General features: G+C 35.2%; 1 protein-coding gene across 1 annotated transcript in view; it reads right to left on the reverse strand.

The window, feature by feature from the left end:
• The window catches only part of MMP16 (matrix metallopeptidase 16), a 288195-nt gene that overhangs the window by 105357 nt on the left and 161816 nt on the right, over window positions 1-21022 (reverse strand). The window lies entirely within an intron of this gene.

Raw genomic sequence — 21022 nt, forward strand, 5'->3', positions numbered from 1 at the left:
TTCAGCCAGACCTAATTCCACTACATGCATTTATTCATTAAGCAAACACTTAGTGAGTATTGGATTAAGCACATAGACCTGATTCTCAATTAGCTTAGTCAGATAGGGAAGGCTGATAAATAAACAGAAAAATACTAACAGTTAAAATCACAGAGATATCAATTCATTCAAAAACCATATGCTTAGCATCTAAAGTGTTGCTAGCACAGTGGCTTCAGAGACCAATAAGATAAAGTCCCAGTCTCAGTCCAAGATTGTTAGATATATGTATTAACAAGTACAAGAAAGTCTTACAAGTGTTGCAGGCGCTAAGATAAAAGTCTCTACAGACTAGTGAAAACTCAGATGAGAAATGAACAGTTCTATTATGATATTGTTGTGGGACTGAATCTCAGAGTTTAAAAACTGGAGGCAGGATGACCAGTTATGCTCTAATCAAAATGCATATATGAGAAACAATGAGAATCTGAACCAAGGCACAAGCAGCATGGATGGCAAAGGTGATATGGCCTAACAGAGTTTAAAGAAAAGCATACATCAACAGAGTTTAAGTAATAATAATAATAATAATAATAATAATAATAATAATATCATGACCAACTTAACGTGGACAATAGGTAAGAGAAAACACAAACACACACTAGCAAAAAAAGAGAATGTTAAAACTGCAGCAGGTCTGGGGGAACATGATAAGGTAACTTTTGAATATATTCATTTGAGATTCCTATGGCACAGTGAAATTTGAGTTTGGAACTCCGAAGGAAAAGTAGCTTAGTATTATGCTCTTATAAGTCTTTATTATATAAGTAGGTTAAGCATGGTAGTGACTAAGGAGGCAGAGAAAGGGTACAGAAAGAAAACCAACTAAAATAAAATAAAATCCATGGTTAATATTTAGAGGGCAGAAGAGAAAAAATCATGAAGAAGAGTACCTTGGAGTAGTTGAAACAGTAGAACATAAAGTAGCCTGGTGGGAAGTTGAAAAGAGCTGAGTTTTAAGAAAGCAGATGTTAAATAAGTAGATGTCCAGAAAAAGATGATCTGGATCTGGCAACTAAGAAGTGATGACCATTCCTGAGAGATGGAAGGTGGATTTAAGTTGAAAGATGGGGGGAAGTGAAGTAGAGATATAAAGCACTCTCGGAACTTAGGCATAAAGTGGAGAGCACTGTCTTAGTTTGTGGGTTCCCATGTCTCCCTCAGTTTTGGTAACATTAATTTTTTTTAGTAAACTTTTTTATTAATGTAAAATATACATATTATAAAATTTCACAGATCCTAAATGTACAGCAAAATTGATCTTCACAAATTAAAAAAACCCATGTAACCAATCCCCAGATCAAGAAATAGAATATTGCTATAATCCATCTCCTTGTGACACCTTCCTGGTCACTAAATCCCCAAAGTCACTGTTGTCAGATTCCTATCACCAAAGATTAATCTGCATGTTTTTGAACTCTACGTTAAGGAAATCAAACTGTATATTGTATTCTGTGAATCATTTTTTAAAGTAAACATATTATGAGATTAATCCGTAGTTTTGTATATTGCTCATTCTCTTACTGTATAGTATGCTACTGAATAAATAATACCGTAGATTAATTATCTATTACGTTGTTGATATACAGTGGAGTCATTCTAGTTTGGGCTACTAAACACAGTGCTGCTTCTGAACATTGTACTACTACACGTCTCTTCATACGCACTGCATGCACGGTGCGCACACACACACAATAAAATGCCTATTCATTGGGCATGCATATACTCAGCTGAAAAAGTGACAAATAGTTTTCTAAATCGTTTGTATCAATTTTCACCTCCTCCGGCACTGTGTGAACCTATGATTGTTTCACATAATCGCAGGAACAATTGCTATAGTCAATCTTTTCTATTAGCTGTTCTGCAGGATGACTGGTATCTCATTGTGGTTTTAATTTCTATTTCCCAGAAGACTAATGATGTTGAGCAATTTTCATATGGTTAGTCACAGATTCCTTTTTGCAAAATACTTCTTCGAGCCTTTTGCCCATTTTTATATCAGGTTACCTTATTTATTTTTGACATGGTGGTGTTCTTTACACATATCATAGACTGTGAAGGGTGAGATTGTGTCCTATTTGGGAGGTAAGAAGTTAGGCTGCCATGATTTCAGTCTGGAAGAAGACATGTGACACCCGGGTCACAGACAGAGGACGGTACCACTTACGGCTAATCATGCATCATGAGCATCAGTATATTTTCATTAGTTTCCCTTTACCCGAAGTCCTATAAGAGTCACAGGCATAGGTCTGGATATATTTCTGCACATTCAATGTGATGTATTAAAGAAGAGGAACTCCGAGATTAGGGAGCCATTTTTTTTTTTTTAAATAATGGGCACTAAGTATGCCTACTCTTCATTCTAGAGGAAGGTATTACACTTATTATACCGAACCTTAAGTATGACTGCTCTTTGCCAGAGGAGTACACAGTCGGCATCTTTCCAGGCTGTCTGCTATACAGACACTGTAAAAAGATACTCCAAGAAAAAATGAGTAGTTAGTACTTGCAAGAAATTCAAGAAATCTATAAAGAATTCTATTCAACAATATGTTCTCCATATGGTTCTTTATATATAGGTATTACAAATATCTCCTCCAAATAAATAACTTGTCTTTTCATACTCTTAATGATGCTTTTTTTTTTAAATGAATAAATGGTCCTAATTATTATGAAGTCTAATTTATGGTCAATGCTTTTTTAATGTGTCTTGTTTAAAAAAATTCCTATACATACTTCTATACATACTTACTTCTATACATACCTATACATACTTCTGAAGATATATTCCTATGATGGACTTATAAACTTAACAGTTCTACCTTTTGCATTAAAATGTATGGTGTGAAGTTAGCTGTCAGTGTTCAACTTTTTGCATCCATATGGATATCTAGTCAAATTAGAACTATTTTTCAAAAAGGCCACCTTTTCCTTATTAGACTGCTATATAATGACTGTCATTAAACACTGGATTATACATGTGAGGATATATTCCTGGAATCTATACTGTTTCAGTAATAAAGTCCCCTTATCTATCCTTATGCCATTATCGCACTCTGGTTATTACGGTAGCTTTACTAACAGTCTTGATACCTGGTGGTATAAGTCCTCCATTGGGAATTTTCCTACTTGAGGGCTATTCTTGGACCTTTGCATTACCATCTGCCTGAAATCCTTTAGGATTTATTCTACTGTGGTTCTGTTACCAACAAGTTAATTTGGATTTTCTTTGAGTGGAAATTTATTTTGTGTTCATTTTTGAAAGATATTTTTGCAGGAACAGAGTTTTTAGGTTAGCTGTTATCTTCTTTAGACACGTTAAAAAAGATGTCATTCTTTTATCTTCTTTCATGTTAGTGCTGAGAAGTCAGAAGTCAGTGCTATTGTTTTTCTCTTAAAGAAATTTGCCTGCCTTCCCTTTTTGACCCTCTAACTGCTTTTAAGATTTTCTCCTGTGATTTTAGTAGTTTTATCATGATGTGTCTTTGAGTAATTTTCTTTGTGCTTAATCTTACTGAGGTTCCAACAATTCTTTAATCTATGGTGGGATTTTTTTTTTATTTGTTTTGGAAACTTTCCTTCCATTTTCTCTTTAAATATTGCTTTTATTCTATTTTCTCCCTTTCCAGGATCTGAATTTCCACATTAGATCTTTTCAGTGTGACCTATTTGTATATCTCTGATTTGTCCTCTATTAAAAAAATTATTCGTGATTTCTCTGTGTTCAGCTGGATATTGATCTATCTTCCAATTAACACATTATCTCTTGTACTACGCCTGCTCTTCCATTAAATACATTTAAATTCTTAATTTCAGTTATTTAGTTCAAGTGTTCTTTTTGATCCTTTGTAATGATTCCATTTAACTGCTGATATCCCTCCCCATCTTCTATTTCTTAGATATATTCATCACTGTTACTTTAAAGTCTATGCATGATAATTCTCATATTTGGATCATGTGTGCACATGCACACATTCACATTTATCTCTGGGTCCAGTTCTTGGGTTGCCAGTAATATTTTTACTGAATGCCAAGCATTGTGTATAAGCAATCAGGAGATTCTAGATGATACTATTTTCATCCACAGAACGTTCATCATGTCCTCTGGTAGGGAGCTAAAAATGAGGGCCTATCTCCTGAAATCTTTCAGACACTGAGGGAGTCTGATTTATATTCCCCCTAAGATCCTGCTCCTGAGGGGTAGCTCTCTACACATCCCAGCTGGAAGGTGTGATGTTTACCACAGTCCATCATCCTCAACAGGTCTTATACTCTAATTTCTGTATCTCTACCACCATGAATCAACCAAAAGCCCTCCTTGGTGCTTCAGTGCTTTGCTTGTCTCTGAGTCTTCCATCCTGTGCAGTTTAAAAATTTGACAAAAGCCTGAAGGGTACAATAAGTATTAAGGCTTACCTCTCAGTGTTTCCCTACTCTTAGGAATCTTGGTCCCTCAATCCTGGCTTCCTTCATGGCCTCAAACTCTAATTTTTATTTTTATTTTTTTGTCTCTCCATCTTCATGAGATTCTTAAAAGCTCCTCTGGCTTCTCTGCATCATAATAGCAACTCTACCTGAAGCCCCAACCAGAATCTGCAAAATGCCTCAAAATTACCCAGTATCTAGGTTCACCTTTCGTTCTTTGGCTCAATTTTTCCCCCATCAGAATCTTCACATCTCAAGTCCTGAATTTCCTGACAGCTCTTTGATATCTTAAAAACACACATGTAATTTTATCTTTTTTTTTTTTTTTATCTCAATGGGAACATCCTTCTGCCATAAGCTCTGCCACAGGCTCTGCTGTTTATGTTTTTAAGGTACACTCAACTACTCTTTTGACTTTGCCAATGAGCAATAAAGACATTTTTAAATGCTTCTGATAATTTAAATTCTAAGCATACTTTTCTGGACATAAAAAAAAAATTACCCCCTAAATTATCTCTAAGCTATTTCGGCACCAAATAATAAGTTCTTCACTTACAGCTGATTGTTCACATTCTGACATTTTGTACATCTCATTTGAATTATTTTTCTACAGATAAATTCCTACACATTCTCAAAAGCACATCTTCCAATTTTATGCCCAATCATATTTCTGTGAGTTCCCTCTTAGCTTTTCAGACTACCTCAGCATTTTTCTTGATTGTGTTTAGGGTTCTTAAAAAGTCAAATGCTTCTCAATGCATTCTTATCTTTAAGTAATTTGTGAAATCATGGGTCATAGAACTTATTCTCAGTACCCCATTATTAAGCATTCTCTTGTCAAATGTGTAGCTATTTCTACATATTCTAAATCTTCCCTATAGGTTATTCTATTAAACTCAAAGTATTTCACACATGTGTATTACATAAACTTCAGTTTAAGACTCTGGTAAAATCCTTTGGGAAAAAAAGATTCATCTTTGTATATTTGGGCATCTTTTCCATTCTTTGTCCACATAATTATTGACTTTCCTTCCAAAAAATATGGGAAAAGCAGGAAATACAGCCAGTCTCTACCCTGTTCTTTATTTTCTGATGTAAGCAGAAGAATCAAAGTTAATAGCATTATGGTGTTTTACATATTCATTAATTAGCAGAAATAAGGTTAAGACCATTAGAAAAACTGGCCATATTTCAATTAGTAATTTATATTCATTTTCCTGTATTTATTATCTACAAAATATTGCTGTGATTTTATTTTGAATTTTCTAGGTAATTTCATAAGTGTTCTTCTTTGCCTTGGTATAAAGTTGTGTTAATTATTTTGTGCTGTATCACTGATTTCCACAAAATGGAGTACATTTAAACAACAATAATCATCTCATGGATTTTTTGGGCCAGAAATCTGTAAGAAGCTTGGCTGGGAGTTGTGCCCTGGTGTCTCTCATGAGGTTGCAATTACATGTATGCTGGGTCTGTATCCTCCTGAAAAGTTGGCTGAGACTGGAGGGTCTACTTCTGAAGTGGCTCACTCACATAACTTGCAACTTGGTGTTGGTTACTGGTGGAGGTACAGCTCCACCCGGGTCTCTCCACATGGCCCATGGTGATTGGGCTCTACAGGCAAATGTCTTGGGAAAGAATAAGAAGAAAGAGAGGGAAGGAGGGAAGGGGGGAGAGAGAGAGAGGTGTCTCACTAGCTCCAAGCAGAAGTTGTACCCTTTTTATGACCTAGACTTAGAAATGACATAGCATCACTTCCACCACTTTCTATTCATTAGAAGTGATTCACTAAATGGCTCATGTTCACTGAGAGAAAATTAAGCTCCATGTTTCAAAGGAACAAGTGTCAAAGAGTTTGTGGACATACTTTAAAAGCATCACAGCAGCTACATGTGCTTTAAACTCAAATTATAATTTATCCAATTATGGAAACTGGAAAGATAAAATTAATCTGGTTTCCACTGTTGACATGAATACAATTCTACTGAATTAGTTTTTTGTAAGATTCTAAATATATAGCAAAGGTCTCTATAGTGTTTTTATATATTTTGCAAAAGTCTTAATAACCTTACTGAGTGCATTTCATAACATTTTGATTAGAAAGCACTGCTGCCTACAAGAACTCAGAAAAGCAATTATTTCACATCAAAAATTTAAAAAAAGAAAATGGATAAAGTACTGTCTGCTAAACCACATTCTATGCTTCAAGAAAGGAAGAAATATACTCTGCATGTTACAATAGCAGGAATTTTTAAATTCCAAAAAGACAAAAGGATGGACCATTTGAAAAGTCATCAAAGTTAAAATATCATTGAGATCAAATATTAACACTGGCCTCATCCAAGTTATCAATAAAATATCTGTGATGAAATAGAAAAAATGTAATACAACAATAGGGAAATAACCTATGACTGTCAACCCGGTACCCAAATAAAGGAAGGATGTTCCCCATAGGCAAGTCAAATAGAGGTAGCAACCTCCTTATTCTTCCTCATGAAAGAAGGGAGTTTTGCTCTCTCCTACTTCCTGAAAATGAGCAAGTGGGAGAAAATGAGATAAACAATCAATATCCTTTCTATTTAAAGACCCCTAACAAATTAATGAAAATAATTTAGTAGAATAGTCCAGTAGGAACAAAGGTGAGAAACAGCTAGTGAACACTCACAAAACACAAGTGAGTAACATATACAAATACACGTGCCAATCAGTTAACAAATATGTGCCAATCAATTAACAAAATGGGTAAATGGGTGAAATTAAACTTTTCTCTATTCAAATTGGTCAAGGTGAAAACATTAGGTATTAAAATTAGAGTCACATTCAGATGCGTGGCTTAGGTGTTTGAATTTGCATGCTATACAGTTATCCTATATGGGAAAATGACCTGGATCATCAAACTATTACATTGGACACATTACTCAACCCTTTGTATGTCACTTTCCCCATCTGTAATCTTGGGACAAGAGCAGAATCTACAAACAGAGTTTCAGTGAAGACTAAATGAAAATTCATCTATGGCACCTAACAGTGCTTAACAACTAGAACAGACTAGTATCACTGTTTTTTATTATTATTTTTACCACTATATCATGGTTATTGTTATGCTCATGTTCAATAGGTCGTACACTCTTATACACTGCTGGTGGAAGTGCAAATTGGTTCTGCATTCAAAAAATAACCTAATAACACATCAAGTTCTTTTAAAAAGTTTATGTTTCTTGGCCAAATAATTATGTGGCTCTATTTCTTAGAAATAACTAGGAAAAATAAATAAATAGAGTGTCAACAAAAATTTATGCAAAAATATGTTCATTATAACTAATAGCTAAAATCGGAAGTAACCTAAATTTTTGTCCATTGGTATAATCGCCATAAATTATATTCACTTACATGGCAGAATATTGGGTTATATTGAAGATATTTTAGTGAGTTTAGGAAAACTATGGGCAAATAATGTGCAGTGAAAAATATAAATATTTTTAAATCATATACAATATAATAATTATATGTATATCTGTCCAGGTTTATATCTCTATTTTATCTAGCAATCAATATATTAGGATATTAAATCTCTCAGACCTTGCAGTGGTTGTCTTTGAGTGGAAGTGCTGAAGATGATTTTAATGATTTTCTTTCTAACTCCTGGATTTTATTAAATTTCACTCCAGGAATTCATACATATGATTAGTCATATTATAAACTATATCACAGTTAAAGAGTTATTAGAAATTATGCATTCAATACTAATTCAATACGAAATTGAATATGCAGTTAACAGTGCAGCTATCAGGAAGAAAACTATTGTTTTCACATTTATTTTGATATTTATTATGTGCCAGGCATTGCAGTAGGTGTATTGACATATTTAATATGTTCAAATGGTGATTATAACCTTTTTAACCACCATCCTCTGCCTGTACTACAAATAGAGAAACAAAACCTTAGTTAGTTTAAGAGATCACTAAACATGGTAGAATTGATATCTCAACTGGTCTATTGTTAACGGCCATGATATAGGCATTGAGAAATATACTCTATCTGAAGGTTAATAATCATTTTGCTCTTTATTTATAAGATATGGAGATATATAGCTATTTCAGAGTGGGTATATGCCTATATTGGTACTTTTGAAGAAAAAAAAGGATTTGATGAAACCCATTAGATCAAATCTAAGAAGAGCTAAGCAGGAAACTGACTGCATCATCTTAAATGAAAACAATCTAGGCAAGTCAATGTCACTAGGACATTCTGAGTAGGAAGTGTGATTACTCCTAGATCAGTGCCATGAAAATAAAGAAAAGGTTGAAGCTGCTTCAAAAAAATGAAGAAAAGTTCACTTTATTTTAGATATGCTATTTTGAAACTTATCATTTGAGATCTATTTACACCAAAGTGCATACATACTTTCCGAGTATAAATGCATGGGGTCCTGAATAGAGATGAACAGAACACTCAACTTGAGGGAAAGGTGTGATGATACTGATATCCTTCCTCCTATCATTGCCCTAACCCTCTGTCTTGAATTGAAGATGAGGCAGGTAGAAAAGGAAAAGGCTGGGTAATTGCAGAACAAAAGATAGGGAACTGAGTCTGACCACTGACAGAATGTTTGACAACTGAGTATACCCTGTGATAGCTCTGTGTTTTCTCAGGGCCACAAACATCCTGTTGTTGCTCCAGCCCACAGGCAGGCATGTGCACAAAGATCCTATTAGCTCACAAATGATGGAGAATAACCCCTCCACCAGAGGCGCTAGAGGACCAATTGCACATTCACAGTATATTTAGAGTATATGCCAAAAAAATCAGACAGCACCTGTGCATAGTAATTTGCACAGAGCATGTGCAATGGTATTTAAGTTCCTGTAAATTTCTTCCTATTTGTAGAACCCGACTACATGTATATTCCACCCCTTGTCTATAACTGTCCATAAAGATGAAAACCCCACACCCCACCTACTCCTTCCTTTTTTTTTTTTAAGATTTTATTTATTTATCTGACAGAGAGAGAGACAGCCAGTGAGAGAGGGAACACAAGCAGCGGGGAGTGGGAGAGGAAGAAGCAGGCTCTCAGCGGAGGAGCCTGATGTGGGGCTTGATCCCAGGACTCCGGAATCACACTCTGAGTCGAAGGCAGACGCTTAACGACTGAGCCACCCAGGTCCCCCCCACCTACTCCTTCCAACTCAGATCCTCTGAGTGAGCCCACACTCCCTTTCTTTGCAATAAGGGTTCTGCTGCTATACTTTCCTCTGATTTGTCCTTGAATTCTTTCTCCCAGTGAAGTCAAGAACCTGGCACCAGCTGGTGTGGCGGTTGAGGTCTCAGGGCCCCAAAACTCCCCTAGTCTCTGGTATCAAAGAGATAATATTTAGGAATGAATGTTCTCAGTGTTGAACATAAATCAGGGTGAGTTAGGTTAGTTCGACATAACTCGTATGAGTTCGTAATAAACACAGGTAAAGGGAACTATTTCCCAAAGCTTCCTGAAAGATTCTCTTATTTCCTCTTGGTGACTTGGGCCAACTGACCTCAGGCTGAAATGCAAAGAGTTCTACTTGAAGTCCTTCTTTACTTGACTAAAATGATTATTTTAAATATATTAAGCAAACGAAAAATTTATGATCTGTCTGGAAATTTACTTTGTAAGATACCCTATCTCTAGTTTTGATTTCATTTATTCCATAAGTATTCACTGTGTGTTCAAAATAGTAAAGAAAATGGGCTATACTTAGATCAATGGAACAGAATAGAGAACCAAGAAATGGACCCTCAACTCTATGGCCAACTAATCTTTGACAAAGATTTCCAGATTTTGGAAAGAATATCCAAAGGAAAAAAGACAGTTTTATCAACAAATGGTGTTGGGGAAATTGGACAACCACATGCAAAAGAATGAAACGGGGGGCGCCTGGGTGGCACAGCGGTTAAGCGTCTGCCTTCGGCTCAGGGAGTGATCCCGGCGTTATGGGATCGAGCCCCACATCAGGCTCCTCTGCTAGGAGCCTGCTTCTTCCTCTCCCACTCCCCTTGATTGTGTTTCCTCTCTCGCTGGCTGTCTCTATCTCTGTCAAATAAATAAATAGATAAATAAATAAATAAATAAAATCTTAAAAAAAAAAAAAAAAGAATGAAACGGAACCATTTCCTTACACCACACACAAAGATAAACTCAAAACGGATGAAAGACCTAAATGTGAGACAGGAATCCATCAGAATTCTAGAGGAGAACACTAGAGGAAAATTCTAGAGGAGAATTCTAGAGGAGAACCTCCGTGACCTTGGCCGCAGCAACTTCTTGCTAGACATGTCTTCAAAGGCAAGGGAAACAAAGACAAAAATGAACTATTGGGACTTCATCAAGATGAAAAGCTTTTGCACAGCAAAGGAAACAGTCGACAAAACCAAAAGACAACCAACAGAATGGGAGAAGATATTTGCAAATGACATATCAGATTAAGGGCTAGTATCCAAAATCTATAAAGAACTTAGCAAACTCAACACCCAAAGAACAAATAATCTAATCAAGAAATGGGCAGAAACATGAACAGGCATTTCTCCAAAGAAGACATCCAAATGGCCAACAGACTCATGAAAAAATGCTCAACATCACTTGGCATCAGGGAAATACAAATCAAAACCACAATGAGATGCCACCTCACACTGGTCAGAATGGCTAAAATAAACAAGTCAGGAAATGACACATGCTGGCAAGGATGAGGGGAGAGAGGGGAACCCTCCTACACTATTGGTGGGAATACAAGCTGGTGCAGCCACTCTGAAAAACAGTATGGAGGTTCCTCAGAAAGTTTAAAATAGAGGTACCCTATGACCCAGCAATTGCACTACTGGGTATTTATCTCAAAGATACAAATGTAGTGATCCAAGCGGGCACCTGCACTCCCGTGTTTATAGCAGCAATGTCCACAATATCCAAACTATGGAAAGAGCCCAGATGTCCACTGACAGATTAGTGGATAAAGAAGATGTATGTGGTATATATATACACAGTGGAATACTACTCAGCCACCAAAAAAAAAAAAAAAAAAGAAGTCTTGCCACTTGCAATGACATGGATGGAACTAGAGGGTATTATGCGAAGTGAAATAAGTCAATCAGAGAAAGACAATTATCATATGATCTCATTCATATGTGGAATAACAGAGGATCATAGGGGAAGAGAGGAAAAAATAAAACAAGATGAAATCAGAGAGGGAGACAAACCATAAGAGACTCTTAATCATAGGAAACAAACTGAGGGTTGCCGGAGGGGAGGGGGATGGGGGATGCAGGATGGGGTAATTGGGTGATGGACATTAAGGAGGGCATGTGATGTAATGAGCAGTGGGTATTACATAAGACTGATGAATCACTGACCTCTACCTCTGAAACCAATAATATACTATATGTTAATTAATCGAATTTAAATTTTAAAAAATGTGCTATATATTTTGTGCACCGAAAAGTTACAAATAAAGAAGGAACTGATTAAGACAAAGTGTAGTAGGCTGATTAGATAAAGGCAGGGTCTTTTTTTTTTTTTTTTTCTTGGAGAGAGGGGGAGGGAGGGGCAAAGGGAGAGGGACAGAGAGCAGCTCAGAGCCTGACCAGACAGGGGGATGGATATCACCACCCTGAGATCATGACCTGAGTGGAAATTGAGTCCTGCATTTAACCTACTGAGCCACCCAGGCACCCCAAGGGCAGGGTCTTGAGGACTGAGGAGGACTTTATGTTGGAGGGGTGGACATAAAATATAGCCATTTTTCCCCAGAGGCAGAAATTCAGTAAGAAACAATGAGTTAATGTCAAAGAAGAGGCAGAAAGGAGAAGTGTGAATATAATTACATGAACTGATTTTGATATGAGATGCATGGTTATCTGTTAAGTCAAGGGAATTAGGTTGGAAGTTTAAAAGTTTAAACGTTACAGCTAATTTAATTTTTCTGGATCCCTTGCAAAGAAATAAGCTGCAAAAGAGAAAACATTTCCTCTGCATGTTTCTATTGGGTAGAAAAACATTAATACCACTCATCTTGCAAATCACTCTCAAAAAGGACTCTAACGAAAAGTTTCATTAGGTAAAAAACTTTTAAATAAACTGGGGTTACTTGCTACTTGTTTAATACATAGTCATAAAAATGTGTTTAATATACCATAAAAATGTATTTTCTTGTTAGTATTTCCTTCTTTGGCACTGTCCTACATGAATAAATCTACTAGAACGAAATGAGTATCAGTTTTCTTGATCTCATGTTCTATCCAATATGCATCCTTTAATAATAACATTAAAAGGATCAGTGGTTCTAAATAAGTAAATGTTGGCAAGTGGAGGGAAGTTCTAAAAAAGCACCATTTTTGCTCTAAGAAAATAGTCTGAATGCAACACACACACACACACACACACACACACACACACTTTGGAGACTTCTCTGCTCTAAAATAGAAAGAAATGATAAAGTTTGGTTTAAAAAGTTAAAATAAAAAAAATCAGAGAAAGGGGAATTTAGACTGGTTATTTAGTATATATTCCAGATTAATATAATAAGGAATCATCTTAGAGTGAAGTCCCATTTCCTATGTGTAAAAATAAACTGCAGTAAATAAGAAATAAGTTATTATTCTGAAAATTCTTATAATATGCTACTTGAGATGACTTTTCTAAGTCTGAAACTGAATACCTCAGTGTTTAATCAGAAACAAATATTTACTTTTATGCAGAGGCAAATTTAAAATTAAATGTATTCAAGACATAGTATGAGACTCTGATGAGAATATTTTTTAAAAAACTGTAAATAATGACTTTAATAAATTTGAACTAGAATTGCCACAGAGAAATAATCAAAGGCTCTTGCTTTTGGATAGAATGGAGCCACAGAATTTTTTACATTTGAAAAAGTCAAATTTTACAGTTAAAAATTAAATTGTTCCTTACATATAATTATATGTTCTCATTTTAATAAAAACTACTATTGCTGTTATGTGCTTTCAAACACTACCCCATTTTTATTTTCTTTTAATTTTTTTACTATCACATTTTTAATATTCTGTAATTCTCCAGTACATGTTTTGAATTAAACGATGGCATAGGAGATAATATTGAAAAGAGGCTGCACGATTTCAGTAGAGAAATTAACCCTGAAAAGATGCACACTCAACTCTTCCTATTTTCTTCCTTCTGAAATAGTTTATATTCTGCAACCTGAATAAAATTTCCTAAATCATCTCTATGTTCATTTTATTCCCTTGCTCAAAAGAGTTCAGTGGATTCTAATGAGCCATAAGAAAAATCGATCTCATTAACATGTCACTAAATAATTTCAACAAATTAGATAAAACCAACTTTCCTAGTTTTAGCTATTACTACTCTTCACTTAATTATCCTGTCATCTAGACTTGTGTTTCTCAGGCAAGGGTGATTTTGCCCCAAGTGGACAGTTGACAAAGAGACATTTTTGATTGGAAGAAATACTTGGGTTCCTGGTGGCATTTATGGGCAGAGGCCAGAGACAATGCCATTAATGTATATGGAACTCCTCCCCACAATTTTTGAAATCTGTCTACTTCAAAAGAGATAAACGGTGTCACGGTTAATGGAATCTTTATATTTACTTGTAGGATGGATTTATTTATGGATCTGATTTTGTAAATTTTGCAATGAATGCAATGATTTTGAATTGCATATTACTCTCTTATTTTAGAATAAGATGTTTTTGCTATTATGTGTTTGTATATTTCCTTTGCTTTAACTTCCCACTCTTTCCTCCTTTGGGAGAATCTATAATTCTTAAGCTGGAGCTATCTACCAGGTCTTCTTTATCTATCCTTGAATTTCACATCATTTTATCTTACCACGCTTTTCTGAAAATGCTTACCAAGATTTCCTTCCACATGACAGACTCAGTTTTTGCAGTAATAATAGGTTTCTTTTCCTGTTCCATCCATAGAGAGCCTTTATGGGTATTCAGAGTTGTTTCCAATATCATTGTTTTGATTCACTTGATAAAATATTTTCAGTGATAGGCTTCTCTCCTGAGTCTTCAAGTAGATTGTCCCTTTCCCTGGTTCTTTAGTATCTTCTTAATGCTCTCATTTTGTTATTACCAACTAGGTACTTTGGGCTAGTTACCAAACTTTCTATGCCTCAATTTTCTTGCAAAATGGAAGTAATTCCACTATCTAGTTTGTGGTGTGGAGTAAATGAGTTAGGGACATACAATGAATTTAAAACAGTATCTGAGACATACTAAACACTCAATTAAATTTGGCTTTATGAAACTTTGAATAAGATTGATGATAAACCAGCCGAGAAGTGTCTTTTTTTTTTTTTTTTTTTGAGAGAGAACACATGTAGAATGAGGGGGGAGAGGCAGAGCAAGAGAGAGAGAGAGAGAGAATCCCATGCAAGCTCCACGCCCAGCGTGGAGCCCAACACGAGGCTCAATCTCACAGTCCTGAGATCATGACCTGAGCTGAAATCAAGAATTGGATGCTCAACTAACTGAGCCACCCAGGTGCCCCAGCAGAGAGGTCTTTAATTACTTCTTGATTTCCCTGTTTTCTTAGGTTCTTGATTTCCCATGATCTTCGGTCAATCTCCATTTCTCAGTACACATGCATCTATTACAGCCTTGCCTAAGACAAGTGCAACTTCCTCGAAGCCCACAGTGGTCGTGTTCTCTGATGCATTAAATCAATGACAAACTACAATTTCCACTGTGGATTGCACCAAGAGCTATTTCTGCTGCTGCCTTGATATGTAATCAGTACACTGGGGAGGAGGTGAATTGTGGCAACATTTGATTTCAAATGAAGCGAGTTATAAATTAAATGTGAGAATAACTAGTAGATAGTTTTGTTGTGCTTAAACTGTAAGGAAATTATTAAAGTGGTACTATAAATTAATTACTAATCTTAATAATTGAGATAAGACTATAAAATTATTAATTTTAATAATTACATTTTCTCAAAAACTCAGACATTAATTTTTTATATTGAAAAACTAATGGCTAAATTTGAAATTTCTACTATATTTTGCCTTATTGATGACCACCTAAATTTAAAGATAAATAACATATATGAAGATAAATAACAAAGAAAATTCTACAAATATAAGGAGAGGAATAACAGAAGCTAAATAATAGTCAATAGGTCAAAATCTGTATTAAGGCAAATTATGGTTAAGCAACTAATTCACAGAGGCAGAGTGTATCTAAAGTCAAACTAGTATTGTTTTTACCTCCTATCATATTGGTGTGGCAGACAATGGCTAGTTGCTCATCAAACCTATCACCTTTCTCCAGCCTTCCTGAGATTAGGTGTGGCCACGGAATTGAATTCTAGTTCGTGGAACTTGTCAGGAATATTATTACCACCTGCAGGTCTGGCACATGACACGACTCCATGAGCAAATCTTCCTCAGGTCTCCCAGCTACTGACTGGATGTTAATACCCAAGGCAACTCTGGAAATGACGTGTGGATGATAGCTGAGCCTCGATTTTTCTGGGACTTAGATCAAGTGAGTGGACAATCCTCTTCCCCACCACATGAGCAAGAAATAAAATTCTATTGTGTTAAGCCACTGAAATCTCTGGTCTTACCTGTTTCATTTATTAAGAGTTTGATATTATCTGTATTTTAATGTTCACGATCCATCTATATACTTCATTTAAACGGATATAATGAAATGTTTTGAGTGTGATGACACCAATTCATCTGCTTTTCTCTAACTGCACACAAGGATCTAATAACTAAGTAGATACTGCATACTAATCATGTGAGGCAATGTAACTGAGAGGTTTTGAAAAACTCAAGACTATTAAAGTCACCAGTGTACTGAAATAAAATAAACTCAGTGAAATTAAGTTCATTCCAGGAAAGAAATCAGAAGGAAAGAAGTCATGTTGTTAAAAACACACAAAAATATCTCTATTATAGTTTTGAAAGCCAAGTTAATTTGAGAGAGAGCGCTTCCAAGTTTTGGTAAAACATGGTAAGGTAAGAACTATGTGGTAGAAAGCTAATATTCTTAGATTTTAAAATCTCAATAAGTACTTTGGTTTTAAAGATAGATTAAGGTCCTTGACTGCCTAGTCATATCAAGTGATTCCCTTATCTTCAAAAAAAGCACAGGAAAGATTGATCTGGACAATATTCCCACGGACTGTAGCACTTCCAGGCCTCTTGGTAAATATCTATTTGGCATCCAACTTTTCCTGTCCTCAAAGATCAAAGTCAAGATCCTGTAAGCATCAGAAAAATATTATATAGCAGTTATGGTTGCAAAATGAGCAGAAAAAGTTGGGAGATGGCAGACAGCTGGTTAAGGCCTAAGTTTACTTCTTGGCACCAACACATCTCTAGTCTGCCAATGACAAAATATCTCCTACAGAAAGTTAACTCTCCCCAGTCGACATAAATCAAGTCCATTGACTGAGGCATCACATTGTGAAGATTTTTAACTTCAACTAGGTTTATTCAAAGAATGAGCTGCCTTACATGTAGAATTTGACTGCTTCACATTTATCGGTTATATTAGCCAGGATTCTCCAGAGAAACAGAACCAGTAGGATATCTACGGATATTTAAAAGGAGATTTATTATAGGGATTAACTCAAAAGATTATGGAGGCTGAGAAGTCTCACAACATGCCACCTGCAACCTGGAGAACCTGGAAAGCCAATGGTATGATTCAGTCAGAGACTGAAAGCCCAAGAACCAGGAGTTCTGGTCTCCAAGGGCAGGAAAAGATGTATGTTTCAGCTCAAAAAGATAGAGAAAATTCCCCCTTCCTCTTTTTTTTTTTTTTTTTTTTTTGGCCCCCAATGGATTAGATGATGGCTGCACACATTGGGGAGGGAGGATCTTCTTTACTCAGTCTACTGAATCCAATGCTAATCTCCTCCAGAAACACCCTCACAGACACATCCAGAAATCATATTTTATTCGCTATATATGTACCCCTTAGTCTAGTCAAGTTGACACATAAAGCTAACCATCATGATGATGTAACAGATTTAAGGGTTTTGATGTCTTGATACAATTTCTATCATCATTTCTCTCTCCCTAATTCTTAGGTGGACTGCCACGACAGCCCTGCGCACCTCCTGATCATCTTCTTACCTCAGGCAGTGATTTTTCTGATAATAAACAGAGCCAATGCAACACATTCTTCTTGTTAATAGAACTGCAACTCTATGGTATAATAAGACTTGCCTCTAGATATTTTTCTGTGGTAGTTTTATGTAACATTTTAATAGGTAACTTTTTTGCTTAGAGATTATCAATTTGAAATCCTATTACTGGGGTACATACTTGTCTAATTAGAAAGAATCTTTGTGATAAGTTTGTGTTTACATTGATAGCGCCATTTAAACTCTATACTGTAGCCAAGGAAACAATATGATAATGATGCTTAAAATGAATCTTAACACTTTTCTAGAGTTAAATTTTCCAACTCACATTCAGGCAATGTATACTTTGCGAAAAACCATATCACAGTAACATTTTCTATTTAGAATTACTATGCATATGTTTTGCTTATCCACTCCAGGAAAAAAAAAAAACCTCTTGGAAAAAGTGGCATTATTTTTATTAAGTAGGAGAGAGAGAGAGAGAGAGAGAGAGAGAGAGAGAGAGGTGTATTTATTTATTTAATACAATTATTGTGTAATTTACTTAATGGGTTTTAGCTTGAGTTTTTGAAAGGTATCATGACTATAAGCAAATTGATAGGAAAGTGGGTAACAATGAATTAAAGGTTACTGGCAGCCTAAGACACTGTTTATCTCTTTTGAGGTAGACAGAATTCAAATTGCCTTCATTAGCTGAGCAATATGCTGTGGAAAATGAGCTGGGTACTTATCAAGAGGCTCTTTCATTTGCATTTTTGCTAAATTATCAAGCTGCTCTGTTTTCTAGGTGCTTAAGAGCTGTGAATAGGAAAGAAAGAAAATTTCTCAGTTAAGTAAGCTTGGGGGCATTTGAGGACTAGAGTAAAGAAAAGAAGAAGTTTATCAATGAAGATGTCAGAATTGTTCCTTGTATATGTGTGATACAAAAAGATAATCTTACAGACAGTTAGGATCTAGGATGTAAAAATGCATTAATTCTCCCCACATTCACCAGCAACACAGCAAAGCTAGAGGCTGTTCTTTTGATAAATGATCAATACTTCAGCATGACACCACCCTAGTTGCCCTGCTGTTGCTAGTTAAAAGTCTGAATTTCAATTAAGCAGTAAATCTTTACGGTATTACATCTTGAACAGACAGTTAACTTCTCCCTAGTCCCCTACAATTCTGAAACACTATGATTTTGTAGTCATTTTCTTTAAGCTCACTCAAAAGAAAAAATATGTTTATATGATCAGTAAGGAAATATTTTCCTCCAAACGAAACACTAATTATTAAATAATTTGTTTTGTTTAATAGTATGCCTATGTACAAAAATTATTATATTTCTCCAGTATAAATTAAGAGGCAATCAAATGTATTAATACATAATCTGAGTCAAAAGTCCATTGACATGATTGTATATCTTTAGTTCCTATGTTCTATTTCAATTCTATTCTATATATATAGAGAATATATATATAAATATATTATAGACTTTTCCTTGGAAAAGTCGTGCAAAACACAGAAGCATTCATAACAGCAATCACACTTAAATCAGTGTAAACATTCTCATTTCCTCTGTCATCTCAAATGTCCCTATAGACCTTTTCTTAAAGCTTTTTGGTTATTTTAAAAAAGCATTTCTTGATACCTAAAAAATGCAGCTAATAGAGGATACGTCTAAAAAATGTGTGCAGCTTTCTTAAGGATTTCAATATTTTAAGGGAAAATACAGGCCATTTGATAGGCATCATCACCCAAATTAACATGACTTCAAAGCTCCAGATTTGTAGTAGCCTTAACAATTAATCTATTATTAGAATAAAATATACTTTTGGAATTATAATTACTGCAATAAAAATAATTTTCTGTTTAGAATTTTAGAAGAAGTCTTTTCCCAGAAGCAAATGCAGTTTTGCCTCCATCAGCAAAATTCTACCATTATAAGTGCCATTCTTCTCATTTAGAATGCAAACATTTATATTAACAATTGACAATTGACCTGAAGATGTATGAGCTACTTCATTAGAATGCCTGTGCAATTTTTTTTTTTTTAAGATTTTATTTATTTGACAGAGAGAGAGACAGCCAGCAAGAGAGCGAACACAAGCAGGGGGAGTGGGAGAGGAAGAAGCAGGCTCCCAGAGGAGGAGCCCAATGCGGGGCTGGATCCCAGAACGCCGGGACCACGCCCTGAGACGAAGGCAGACGCTTAACAACTGAGCCACCCAGGTGCCCCTGCCTGTGCAACTTTGATAAAAATAAGATAGGGGTGCCTGGGTAGCTCAATCGCTTAAGCATCCAACTTTTGATCTCAGCTCAGGTCTTGATCTCAGGGTCTTGAGTTTGAGCCCCATGGTGTGTGTGGAGCCCACTTAATAAAAAAAAAATTTTTAAATAAGATAAACACATTTAATTTTAAATGATTTATGTATCACACCAGTGTGGGCCTACTACCATGTTGCAGATATTTTATTATTGGATGCTCAGGCATAGAGTACGTTAAACAATCCTGAATAGAAAGCATGTCTACTTGCAATGTCCCAGCCCTGCAATACAACCTGCAGAGTGAAAATAAGCATACAGCACGGTAGAGGCTTCTTGAGCTATGATCGGTTAGCCAGGAATTGAATGCAGCCTGTCCAACTTCAAAGTTTTTGGCTTTCATGACACTACTATATAGTGAAATCTCCCAACATACTTGCCATTTGTCTCCAAATCAGTTCTTAAAAATGAAGTCATAATTTCATAGTCAATATACCTATTAATAACAATGCAAATGGCCATTTTATTGAAGAGTAGATATTTTATTTTCTTTTGGAAAACAGGAGCAAGTATTTATTATATTTTCTTTCTTTGAAAATTGATGTTATTTTAAATTTAACTCAACTTATTTCATTCTACCTATAATGTTTGAACCCTGTGCATTCTCAAAATGCAAGGCTATTACACTAATCCAGCTAACTAAATTTTCTGATGAACTAACAAAGCTTAATTTGATGGCTGGGTTTAACTCATCAAGGAGGAATTAAGACTTTTATCAGCTGATTAGCTGTCATTAAAACAAGGCATGCTGTATTTTCAACAACATTCTACTATAGTGAAGAAGAAAAATATTTGTCTTAATTACAAGAATTGCAAGAGGTGGATGCTTAGGCATCTTCTAACTCTAGGATCCTGTACTTATGTGAATATTTTTTAAACATAAAATTGAATTATGAATTGTTGTCTAGGAAGCAACACACGCTTCTTACATGAAGTAACTATTCTTTCAGTTATTGAGTTATTTTAAATTTATTTTTGCATATCAGAATAATTTTAAAGATTAAAAATCTGACAGATTTGTTGGAACAGATTTGCAAAAATCAGTTTTTTGATAAAAATAAAGAAAGATATAACATAAAAATAATAAATTATGTAGTTATGTCATATTGGGAGACCA

Source organism: Ursus arctos, unplaced genomic scaffold, assembly GCF_023065955.2.
Source record: "Ursus arctos isolate Adak ecotype North America unplaced genomic scaffold, UrsArc2.0 scaffold_6, whole genome shotgun sequence".
NCBI lineage: Eukaryota > Metazoa > Chordata > Mammalia > Carnivora > Ursidae > Ursus > Ursus arctos.